Source organism: Olea europaea, chromosome 21 (assembly GCF_002742605.1).
Source record: "Olea europaea var. sylvestris chromosome 21, O_europaea_v1, whole genome shotgun sequence".
In the NCBI taxonomy this organism is placed as follows: Eukaryota; Viridiplantae; Streptophyta; class Magnoliopsida; order Lamiales; family Oleaceae; genus Olea; species Olea europaea.
In genome coordinates, this window is record NC_036257.1 from 4,262,496 (window position 1) to 4,274,993 (window position 12,498).

The 12,498-nt window shown below is 34.6% G+C and overlaps 1 long non-coding RNA gene across 1 annotated transcript; it reads right to left on the reverse strand.

Moving 5' to 3' along the window:
- Positions 1–5,265: 5,265 nt before the first annotated feature.
- Positions 5,266–9,977, reverse strand: LOC111370417. Its single transcript, XR_002698410.1, has 2 exons — positions 8,656–9,977; positions 5,266–5,559 (listed from the first exon to the last, which is right to left on the reverse strand). It is a non-coding gene; the product is annotated as an uncharacterized LOC111370417 (long non-coding RNA).
- Positions 9,978–12,498: the final 2,521 nt, after the last annotated feature.

Here is a 12,498-nt window from a genome sequence, read left to right on the forward strand (position 1 = left end):
AATTAATTCGAGTCCATTGATTTCACGATGTTTCCTTAAAAAATGGATTTGCTGCTCTCAAATGTGCTAAAGGCGTTCAACAATCGTTTTCCATGATAGAACGAATTTCGTCTCCTATGGAAGTAGCACAGTAATCTACAGGAGTTCCAACGAAATCAATGAAGTATTTTCACTTCGAAAATAATATCAGAATGAGAGAGAGATAGGGAGAATGAGATTCAAAACAAAGAATGTTTGTAGTGAAAATAGTGTAATTATTCTGGCAACGGGATAGGCTAGTTATAGACTTGTTCGTGGCCATTCGAACATACTCCAAGCCTTTTTAGAATATTCCTCACTGTTAAGAGAACCTCCAAACACTGAACAGATAGCTTAATTTAATACTGCGTCGGTTAAGTCAATTAACGGTCGGCTGTTTAGTCAATTAACAGACAACTGTTTAATCGGTTAAAAGACCATCCAAACAAAAAAAATTACTCGAAAATAAGCCAAAAATTAAATTTTATTAAGTAACCAAGAATTTGATTACTTACGATTTGGCCCAAAAATTCAAATAAATTTTGTCCAAAAAGTTAATATAGTGCAAGGATCCACCTGCATCTAAACACGAAACGGACCGGACTGGACTTGGACACGAGCTTATGTTCATATGGAACCTGCTGGACGGACGGCGACGGCTCGTGCGTGTGAGTTTATGACCAAACCTAATAGGATATAGGTCTTCCTCCTTTTAACGACTATTGGTGCCCCTTGGATCCTAAACTCAATTCCCAAACTTCCATCGTATAAATCACACCAAAGTTTTCTAACTTTCTTATGTGGGATAAGTGTTTGACAAATCAAATTCTTCACTAATTCATAGTTTCAAGTGGGTTACATTGACGTTAAATATATTATTCAATTCTAAACGGTTTTCGATAAATAAATATATCACATTAATCATCTCGCAGAGTAGATCATGAATATGCTAGGTCTTGTTGTTAAAGTACAAGTCCCATTGAAATTTGAGCTCAAAGTTGACCCATTTCACTAACAATAACCAATTTTCTAAACAACATCTGATATGTTTTTTTCCAAAGTAAGATTGAAGAAAACTCATTGGGATAAGTAGCCAAAGACTTCGAACTTTTCCTAGTAAAATCTACTGGATTTACTTAGCCAATAAGTTGCAAGTTGCTTTGAACAGTCAGCTGTTCATGTAAATCTAGACAATAAAAGTCACACAGTTCCCTTCGAACACAATTAGTTCTCACGTTTGTGTCAATTTTGGCATTGGACACTTCATGGTTGATAAGTGTTTTTAGAGAATTTATCTCTGCCTAATTCTCTTAAAGGTGGCCCCTTCTCACCCACATAGTTAATCTCTATAAAGAGTATTATGTTATACTCCACTTGAACGAATCGAGATATAAAAATCATTAAAAGCGTAACTTAACCTATTTTCGTGGTAGCTAGACACTGGCTCATCATAGAAATGGGTAGGTGTAAAATCTTCTCAATGCGTACTAAGTTTCTCACAGTTCAGTTGTCCCATTGAACTTATATCTTGGGATCTCCAGTAAATTAGGTTGGGTTGCAACCATGAAAACTTTTGATTATTTTATCGGTTTGAACCTCATCCCCTTCGATGAACTTTCGACTTGCTCTCGTCAAACTTTTAGTCAGCAGATCCCAATATTCTGTTTTGATTTCACATAATCTATAGAGATAATACCAGTACAGAGCAATTGTTTAATACTATTGTGTCTACAATGTTTATGTCGAGATTTACCATTATACATAGCATTTTGTGCCTACCAATTGCTAATTGATTATTGTAATGGATACATATAGCAGGCATAGGTGTTGTCTAACATGAAATATCTTCTGAAAATTTTCGTAGCCATTCAACTTCTTCTCCAACTTTGTCTAATGCAATGAATTCAGATTCCATTGTTAATCTAGCTATACATGTCTGTTTTGAAGATTTCCATGATACTAGAGCACCTCCAAATCTAAAGACATATCTACTTGTTGACTTAGAGTCTTTAGTATCCGATATCCAATTTGCATTACAGTATCCTTCAAGTACTACAGGATATCTTGAATAGTGTAATCCAAAGTGTTTGGTATGTTTTAAATATCCTAAAACTCTAACAATTGCCTTCCAGTGATCAGTGCTTGGATTGTTTGCATATCGATTGAGCCTACTAATTGATAAGCAATATTAGGTTGAGTGCAATTCATGACATACATTAAACTGCCAATAATATGAGAGTATTTCGATTAAGATTTACTGTCACCAGTGTTGGAAACAAGATGCATACTAGCATCCATAAGTGTTTTCATAGGAATAATATCATATTTCTTGAATTTATCAAGAATCTTCTCAATATAATGCGATTGAGATAATATGAGACCATCGGATGTTCTAGGAATTTTAATTCCTAATATAACATTGGCCATACCTAAATTTTTCATTTCAAAATTACTTGTTTGCACCCTTTTAGTAGTTTGAATTGTTGTATCATTGTTACCCATAATCAACATGTCATCTACATACAAACATACCATGATATGTCCATTTGAAGTGCTCTTGACATAAACACATTTGTCACACTCATTAATTTTGAACCCATTTGACATCATAACCGTGTCAAATTTTTCATGTCATTTCTTAGAAGCTTGCTTTAATCCATAAAGTGATTTAACAAGTCGACACACTTTCTTTTCTTGTCCTGAGTCTACAAATCCTTCAGGTTGCATCATATAAATTTCTTCATTTAATTCTCCATTCAAGAAAGCCGTTTTAACATCCATTTGATGTATATCCAAACTATTCAAAGTTGCTATCGCAATAAGCATACGTATGGAAATAATTCTAGTCACAGGAGAATAGGTATTGAAATAATCAAGACATTCTTTTTTCTTATAGCTTTAGTGATAAGTCTAGCTTTATATTTGTCCATTGATCTATCTGCTTTTATTTTTCTTTTGAAAATTTGTTTAAACCCCAATGGCGTATTATCAGAAGGAAGCTCTACTAATTTCCATGTATAATTTTGTAGTATGAATTCTATTTCACTATGAACAGCTTCTTTCCAATATGAAGCTTTAGTCGATAACATAGCCTCTTTAAAACTTTGAGGTTCATTTTCTAACAAATATGTTAAAAAGTCAGGCCCAAAGGATGTTGATGTCATAGCCCTCTTACTGTGTCTAGGTTGTTCATTTATAGATTCTTGATATATAGCCTCTTCATTTTCACGAGATCTTTTCTGTAAATTTGATTCACTTTACATGTGATAAGGAAAATAATTTTTGAAAAATGTAGTATCCCTTGATTCAATAATCATACTAACATGCACGTCGGGTTTTTCAAACTTATATACAATAAATTTGTACGCACTACTGTGGTAGGCATAACCAATGAATATACAATCAATGATTTTAGGTCCTATCTTAACCTTTTTAGGTTTAGGAACTGTTACCTTAGCCAAACATCCCCATACCTTCAAGTATTTATAGTTAGGTTTGTGACCTGTCCATACTCATAAGGTACTTTATACATTTTTTGATGTGGTAATTTGTTAAGAACATAATTGGCAGAAAGCAAAGCTTTCCTCCACAAGTTCCGTGGTAATCCAGAACTTATCAACATAACATTCATCATCTCCTTCAATACTCAATCCTTGCATTTAGCAATATCATTAGATTTAAGAGAATAAGGCGTGGTAGTTTGATGAATAATTTCATTCTCCAAACAAAAATGTTCAAATGAAGAATCATATTCACCGTCTCAATCACTTCTTATTATCTTTATCTTTTTTTTTTTTTAAGTTGATTCTCAACCTCTAATTTATAGTGTTTAAACACTTCAATTACTTCGTATTTGCTTTTAAGTAAATATACATAGGAATATTGAGTGCAATCATCAATAAAAGTAATGAAGTACTTGTAGTTTAAACAAACTCTAAATCACATTTATAACTGTGAATTAAATCAAGGGGTTTGGCACTTCTTTCAACAGAACGAAAGGGTAAACATGCCTTTTTGGCTTCTACAAATATATCGCATTTGTGATTAGGATCTAAATCGTACTTTGGTAGTAAATCCAATTTGATTAGTCTACGCGAAATTTTGCTGTTTATATGTCCTAGTTGTTCATGTCAAATATTAAACGACTAAAGGAAATAAAAATAAAATGTAATTTTATTCATAATGGGAGGTATAATAGTCATTACATTCAATTTAAAGATCCCCTCATTCAAGTAGCATTTTCCTACAAACATTTCATTTTTTGTAAGTACAAATTTGTCTAAAACAAATACTGACTTAAACCCCGTTCTTAATTAATACGGAATCGAATAATAAATTTTTTTGAATATTGGGCACATGAAGAACATCATTAAAAGTAAGCTCTTTTCCACTTGTCATTTTTAGCACTATATTTCCATATCCTTCAACCTTGGAAGTGAAGAGTTTTCCATGTAGAGTTGTTCATCATGATCCATCACTTTGTAGGTAGAGAACATCCTATGGTTTAAGCATAGGTGACGTATAGCTCCAGTATCCACCCATCATTCCATAGTATTTCTAGATAAATTACATTCGGATATGACTTAAAAAAGATTTATGTCTTGGAACATATCAAAAAGGTTGTCATGTTTGTTACATTGGCTTGATGAATTTTTCCCTTATCATTCTTTGGGTTCTGACAACACTTGGATCGATGTCCTACCTTGAAGTCCTTCCAAGAATGGGGTAATTTCTCAATCAGTGCAATAACTTGAAATGATTCGCTTAGTTTCATTTCTTCACCATGGATGTCGTTGAGTATGATATGAAGTTCTTGAACTTGGAATATGACAGTTTTGCTGTCAACCATTTTGTAATCCAAAAAAGACCAACAATGAATTTCTTCATGCCGGCATCTTTGATTTTGTACTTGATGTCCAAAGATTCCTATAGTTCCTTCGCAGACTTCCCATTGTAGTACACATTACATAATCTGTTGTCCAGTCTGTTAAGTACATAATTTCTGCACCGAAAATCGAAATGCTTCCATGCATCAACCGTAATCAATTTCTCAACATCACTTTCTTCCTAAATGTATGAAGGCTCATCTTCTTTCAAAAATTTTGTCAAACTTAATGTTGTCAGATAAAAAAGTATTTTCTATTATCAACGCTTAAAATTTAACCCATTAAATTTCTCTAATTTTTCTTCAGTCGTATTTGGGAGTATAATACCTGAAGTTGCCATTTTGTAAACATAATCAGAAGATAAACAATAAAAAGGAGTAGAAACAGAAAAAATCAAAATACAAACAAAATTCATTTTAAGATTGTTGACTCTGGAGTATAAGTTTCTCCTTCCAAACAATTTGACAGAATTATCGTAACGTAATTTGTACAGCATAATAGTACGACCAACAGAATTAGAAAAATTAATTCGAGCCCACCGACTTCACGATATTTTCTTAAAACGAATTTTTCGTCTTCAAAGATGCTAAAGGCGTTCAGCAATCGTTTCCCAAGATAGAACGAATTTCGTCTCCTACGAAAGTAGCACAGCAATCTGCAGGAATTTCAACGAACATAATGAAATGTTTTTACTTTAAAAATAATATCAAAAGAGAGAGTGAGTGAGTAAGATTCAAAGCAGAGAATTTTTGCAATGAAAATGGAGTAATTATTCTGGTAGCAGGGCAACCATTGATAAACATGTTCTTGGCCATTCAAACATACTCCAAGCCTCTTCAGAACAGTCATTACTGTTCAGACAACCTCCAAATTCCAAATAGACAATTTAGTTCAATACTGCCAAAAATTAAATTTCTAAATACCCAAGAATTTGATTATTTACAATTTGACCCAAAGATTCAATTAAATTTTGTCTAAAAAAGTTAATGTAGTACAAGGACCCACCCGCATCGGACAGACTCGAACACTGGCATGTGCTGAGCCAAGCGAGCAGGTCAGTTGACGACGACGGCTTGCAAGTGTGGGTTTATGATCGAACCCGATAGAATATAGGTCTCTCCCCTTTCAAAAACTATTGATACCCCTTGGGGCCCAAACCTAATTCCCGAACTTCCACCATATAGACCACAACAAAATTTCCTAACTTTCCTATGTATGATAAGTGTTTGGCAAATCAAATTCTTCACTAATTCATAATTTCAAGTGAGTTACTTTAAGTATTTGACATTTAATATTTCATTCAATTCTAAGTGATTTTCAATAAATAAATATATCACCTTAATCACGTCGCCGAGTAGAACATGAATATTCTAGGTCCCATTAGTCCCATTATTATTAAGGTACGGTTCCCACTGAAACTTGGGCTCAAAGTTGACCCATTTCACTAACAATAACCATTTTCCAACAACTTTGATGTTAAATAATCAATAATCGTGTACAATACTCGTACACAAGTTGTTTTAGGCTTCGTTTAGTTTCAAGGTAATAAAGGATTCCACATGTTTACTTATGTCTCTCATTCACACATCAACTGAAGATAGTTGATCTCAACAATTTTTCTAAAGCAAATTATAGCATAAAAATATGGAGGTCCTAATGGAAAGCATGAAGAGCAGGGTTTATAAATTCCTTAAAAAAGATCCAATAGCAAACAATTCTACTTTTATTCAGATTCAATTACATTACAAAATATTATGCAAATTCAAGAAAATTTCTTACAAGATTAGATAAGCAATGCCAGATAAAACAGGTGAATATTATAGAAATGGGTAAATGTCAATTGAAGCTCCACAGAAGAGCAAGATATATAGTCTTCATACAAATTATTTGAAATCAGAAACAAAATAAATATTCCAATTAAAATAGCTTTCAAGACAAAAGTAGCAGCAAATGAATAACTAGGTAACAGCTTAGTCATAAATGAAACATCTAAAATTTTCAGGCTCTACATAGAATTACTTTTGGCAGAGAGGAGATTTTCGCAAAGAAAACCATGCCTATCTGGTTCTTGGAGGAAATGTTAATTCTAGCTTACTTGTCTTTACCCTCGTTCTTCGAATTTAGCAGCACGAAAATTGATGTAGCTGAATTTTCTTATCAAGATACATCTCAATCACAAATCAAAAATACAAAATTTTTAATCTTTAGAAGGAAAGTTTTTGTTATTGTTTAGAGATAAGATTTGTATGATATAAAATTACACGTACATCTGATGCTTAAATGAAGTAAAACATCAATTATTACCACCGCATTATAGCGACAACCAACAACTTCAATCAATAAGCACTACTAAATGACAAGAATTCTGTAGGCTTCCAACTAAGTTCGTACTCTCCTCTGTTTCTCTACTCACAATATTTTTCTCATTTATTATCCATATTAAAAGGTTGAACCCCAACCTTGAGGGCCCCCACCGCATATTATCCATATTTCTTGGTCGTCAAGCAGTAGTTGATCAATTAGCCAAATCTAGTTGTTTTCCTTTCTTCTTTTAGGAATGTACGATGCATTATTAGTTACATCCCAATGAAGCAACAACGTGGAGAGACACAGGTGACAATGAAGACACGTGATTAATCAAAAAAAAGGGACAGCAATATGCTGAGGACATGTTGATTTAAATTAGCTTAAAATTAAATTATTGTTTTTTATTATTCTTTCATTATTAATGCTAGTTGATACTTTTGCTGTCCAAAGATAGTGTATTTTGTAGTACTTTTTTGGAGTATATTTGAATATATTTGTGTATTGAGAAATCTATCAAAGTATGTCCATATGTAATGCCATATAATCTATCTAAAAGTATGGCAATGGCAGGTAGGTAGTGGTTGATGAAAATGGTCAGAACACTTTTGCTATATATATTTTCTGATGTACCAGCCAAGTATGGAAGTTGTATATTGAATATTATTTCAGAAAATCTTCATCCTTCTTCTTAGTTACTCAATTTTCTATCAGTGGTATCAGAGTTGATCTGATCTTAGAAGAAGCTGAGAAAAACGAGAGGTAGGTTCAAGAAAAAACCAGCAGACCTTCACAACACAACCAACTGATTCGTGAGAGTTTTAAGGATGGCTTCAAGTGGTTTCTCAGCATCTCTACCCTCTAGTGAAAATTATGATTTTTGGGCAGCAAAAATGAAGGCTTACCTGAGGGCATATGACCTGTGGGAGATAACTAAAACTAGAAGTGAACCACCAGCACTTAGAGCAAATCCAACAATTGCTCAACTTAAGCAACGTAGTGAAGAAATTGCTAAGAAGTTTAAGGCTCTCTCATGCATCCAATATGATGTTTCTAATGCCATCTTCACAAGGATAATCACTTGTGAAACGGCCAAGGAAGCTTGGGATAGTTTGAAGGAAGAATTTAGGGGCAATGTAAGAACACGGCAAATGCAAGTGTTAAACCTGAGGAGGGAGTATGAAACTTTGAAGATGAAAGACTCAGAATCAGTTAACGAGTATGCTAATAGGCTGTTGAAGGTTGTAAATCAGATAAGGCTACTGGGAGATGATCTGCCTGACAGAAGAATTGTGGAGAAAGTGTTGATCAGCCTGCCTGAAAATTTTGAGGCAAAGATTTCATCTCTTGAGGATTCAAGAGACTTGTCTACCATCACCTTATCAGAATTGGTGAATGCTTTGCAGGCCACTGAACAAAGGTGCAAGCAAAAGTGGTGTTAATCCACCTTGTGTTCATTGCAAAAAGACAGGGCGCTCTCCCAAATGGTGCTGGTACAGACCTGAAGTTCAATGCCGAGGTTGTAAGCAATTTAGACATATTCAAAAGGTTTGTAAAAGCATAAAAGACAAGCAATCAAAGCCTCAAGCTCAAGTGGCTGAAAATCAGCAACAAAACCAGGAAGAGCACTTGTTCACAGCCATCAATTTTAAAGCCAGCAGCAGTGTGGCGACTTGGCTGTTAGACAGTGGCTGTACTCATCATATGACATCAGATGCAAGTATCTTTGTCGAGTTGATTGATGCCTATAGATCAAAGGTTAAAGCTGGCAATGGAGAACATGTGGAAGTCACGGGAATAGGTGTGATTTCAGTTCAAACACCATCAGGTACCAAACTCATTTCTAATGTTCTTTTTGTGCCTGAAATTGACCAGAATTTAATTAGTGTTGGTCAATTAATTGAGAAGCAATATACATTGATCTTCAAAGGAAATAGCTGTACCATATTTGATTCAAAAATCAGGAGCTAATGTCTGTCAAAATGAAATAAAGAAGCTTTCCATTGGAATGGAAAAATGTGAAAAATCAGGCACTTTCTTACACTGTGGTTGATTCCTCTTTATGGCACAAACGATTTGGTCATGTTAATTACACATCATTGAAGCAATTGCACAATTTGGAACTTGTTGAAAACATTCCAGATGTAGGTGATGAAACATGTATATGTGAGGTGTGTCAAAAGGGCAAACTGTCCAGAATGCCATTTCCTAAAAATCTGTCAAGGAGAGCTATGAATAAATTGGAATTGATACATTCTGACGTGTGTGGTCCAATGAATACACAGACACTAAACGGCAACAAGTACTTTATACTCTTTATTGATGATTCAACCAGAATGTGCTGGGTGTTTTTTCTAAAACTAAAATCAGATGTGGCTGCTATATTTCAGAAATTCAAAAAAATAAGTGGAAAATGAATGTGACAGCAAGATAAAGGCCATTAGGACTGATAATGGAACTGAGTATAAATGCGGCCAGTTTGATAATTTTTGTGATGATATGGGGATAAATCATCAGCTCACAATCCCATACTCACCTCAACAAAATGGCATCTTTGAAAGGAAGAACAGTCACGGAGATGACAAGATGTCTCATGTTTGAAAAGAATTTTCAGAAAGAATTCTGGGCAGAAGCTATTAGCACAGCTGTGTATATTTTAAACCGACTTCCTACTAAAGCATTGAAAAGAAAAACTCCCTATGAAGCTTGGTATGGAACAAAACCAGATGTGACACATTTAAAGGTTTTTGGAAGTGTTTGTTACACTCATATACCTGAAGCAAAGAGGGATAAGCTTAGCCAAAAAGCTAAGGTTGGTGTTTTGTTGGCTATTGTAGTAATGCAAAAGGATATCGAGTTTATATTCCACAAACCAAGAAGATAATATCTAGTAGAGATATTAAAATTGATGAAAGTGCTACCTGGAATTGGGATACAAGAAGCCTGGAAAACCAGCAAGTTCCAAGGCTGGTTGCTCATGAAATTGAGGACACTATCACAAATGGAGAGGAACCGATTGGTCTAGATCAGGATTGTGATTCAGACTCAGAAAATATTGTGCTAAAGACAAGACCCCTTGCTGATGTATATGCTAGATGCAACTCTGCCATACTGGAGCCATCGAATTTTGCTGATGCTGTGAGTTGACAGGACTGGTTAGCAGCAATGAAGGAAGAACTAAATACGATTGAAAAGAGTGAGACTTGGGAACTAGGTGACAGACGAGTTGATAAGCATGTGATTGGGGTCAAGTGGGTGTTCAAAACCAAGATGAACCCTGATGGATCAATAAACAAGTTCAAAGATTGGTAGTGAAGGGGTATGTATAGCAGTTTGGAATCGATTTTGCTGATACATTTGCACCAGTTGCAAGATATGAAACTATCAGGTTGTTGTTTGCAATTGCAGCTCAGAGAATGTGGAAGATACATCAGTTAGATGTAAAATCTGCTTTTCTAAATGGGTACTTAAATGAAGTAATCTACATTGAACAACCGGAAGGCTTTGCAGTGGCAGGTGAGGAAGACAAAGTATATCTATTAAAAAAGGCTCTGTATGGTTTAAAATAGGCTCCAAAGGCCTGGTACAGCCGCATTGATGATCACTTGTGCTGCTTGGAATTTGTTAAAAGTGTAAATGAGCAAACACTTTACATAAAATATGTGGAAGAAGGAATGATCATCATATCCTTATATGTTGATGATTTGAACCGGTAGCAATTGCACCTTGATTGAAGAAGTGAAGGAGGAATTGAAGAAAGGTTTTGAAATGACAAATCTTGGTGAGATGCAGTATTTTCTTGGAATGGAAATTGAACAAACTAAGGAAGGTATCTTTGTTTGTCAAAAGAGATATATCAAGGAAGTGTTGAAGAAGTTCCATATGGAAAATTGCAAATCGGTTAGCACTCCATTAGTACAAAATCTAAAGTTAATGAAGAAAGAAGGTACTAAGAGAGTGGATGAAAAGATCTATAGAAGTCTAACTAGTTACTTGCTATATCTTATAACAACAAGACCAGATATCACCTATGCTGCTAATGTGCTATCCAGATTCAGACAAGAGCCAAGTGAATTACATTTTCAAGCGGCAAAAAAAGTCCTTCGGTACATAAAAGGAAGTGAGAATCTGGAGATTTGGTTCGAGAGATCAGAGGACTTGGTTTTAACTGGTTATACAGATAGTGACTGGGTAGGTTCAGCAGATGACATGAAGAGTACCTCGGGCTATGTGTTTTATGTTGGTTCAAACATTGTGTGCTGGAATTCGATAAAGCAAAAGACTGTGACACAATCAACTGCTGAAGCAGAGTATATAGCAGCATCTGAGGTGACAAACCAAGCTGTTTGGTTAAAGAAAATGTTGGAGGATCTTGAACACATACAATTTGATGCAACAGTCTTTTATTGTGACAACAAATCAACAGTTGCAATGGTAAAAAAATCCAATATTCCACGAGAGAACAAAACACATAAAGATTAAGTATCATTCAATTAGGGAAGCTCAAGAGAGGCTGGAGATGAAGCTTGTGCTTGTGCATTGCAATTCAAGTGACCAATATGCTGATATCTTAACAAAAGCTTTGTCCAAAGGAAGGTTCGAAACATTGAGGAGTTGCCTTGGTGTTTCCAGCAAAAGTCTCAAGGAGGAATGTTAATGCTAGTTGATACTTTTGCTGTCCAAAGATAGTGTATTTTGTAGCACTTGTTTGGAGTAAATTTTAATGTATTTGTGTATTGAAAAATCTATCAAAGTATGGCCATATGTAATGCCATATAATCTATCTAAAAGTATGGCAATGGCAAGTAGGTAGTGGTTGATGAAAATGGTCAAAACACTTTTGCTATATATATTTTCTAATATACCGGCCAAATATGGAAGTTGTATATTGAATATTATTTCAGAAAATCTTCATCCTTCTTCTTAGTTACTCAATTTTTATATCATTCATTTTCTTTCATTTTCCAATAAATAAAAAACTCATTTTTGTGGGTTATTATTTGTGACTGTCATTTGGAAAAAGAATGGCGTTGTTGGGCCAAGTTATTGCAATGGCTCATGTGGATGTTTAGTCCACACCCAAACCATACTTGGAGTCTCAGACCTTTCCATCATCATTTTTACTATCCAAAATCTTCCACATTTCGGTCATTGATCTCCTATCTGCACACTGGTTTTGCTACTAACCTCAAGAAATCATCGACATTTGACACCAAAATTACAGTGATATTCACGGCTAGTTAAATTATTATCGGATTTCTTTTGACTGTCTTCCAGTTGAGAAAGATTC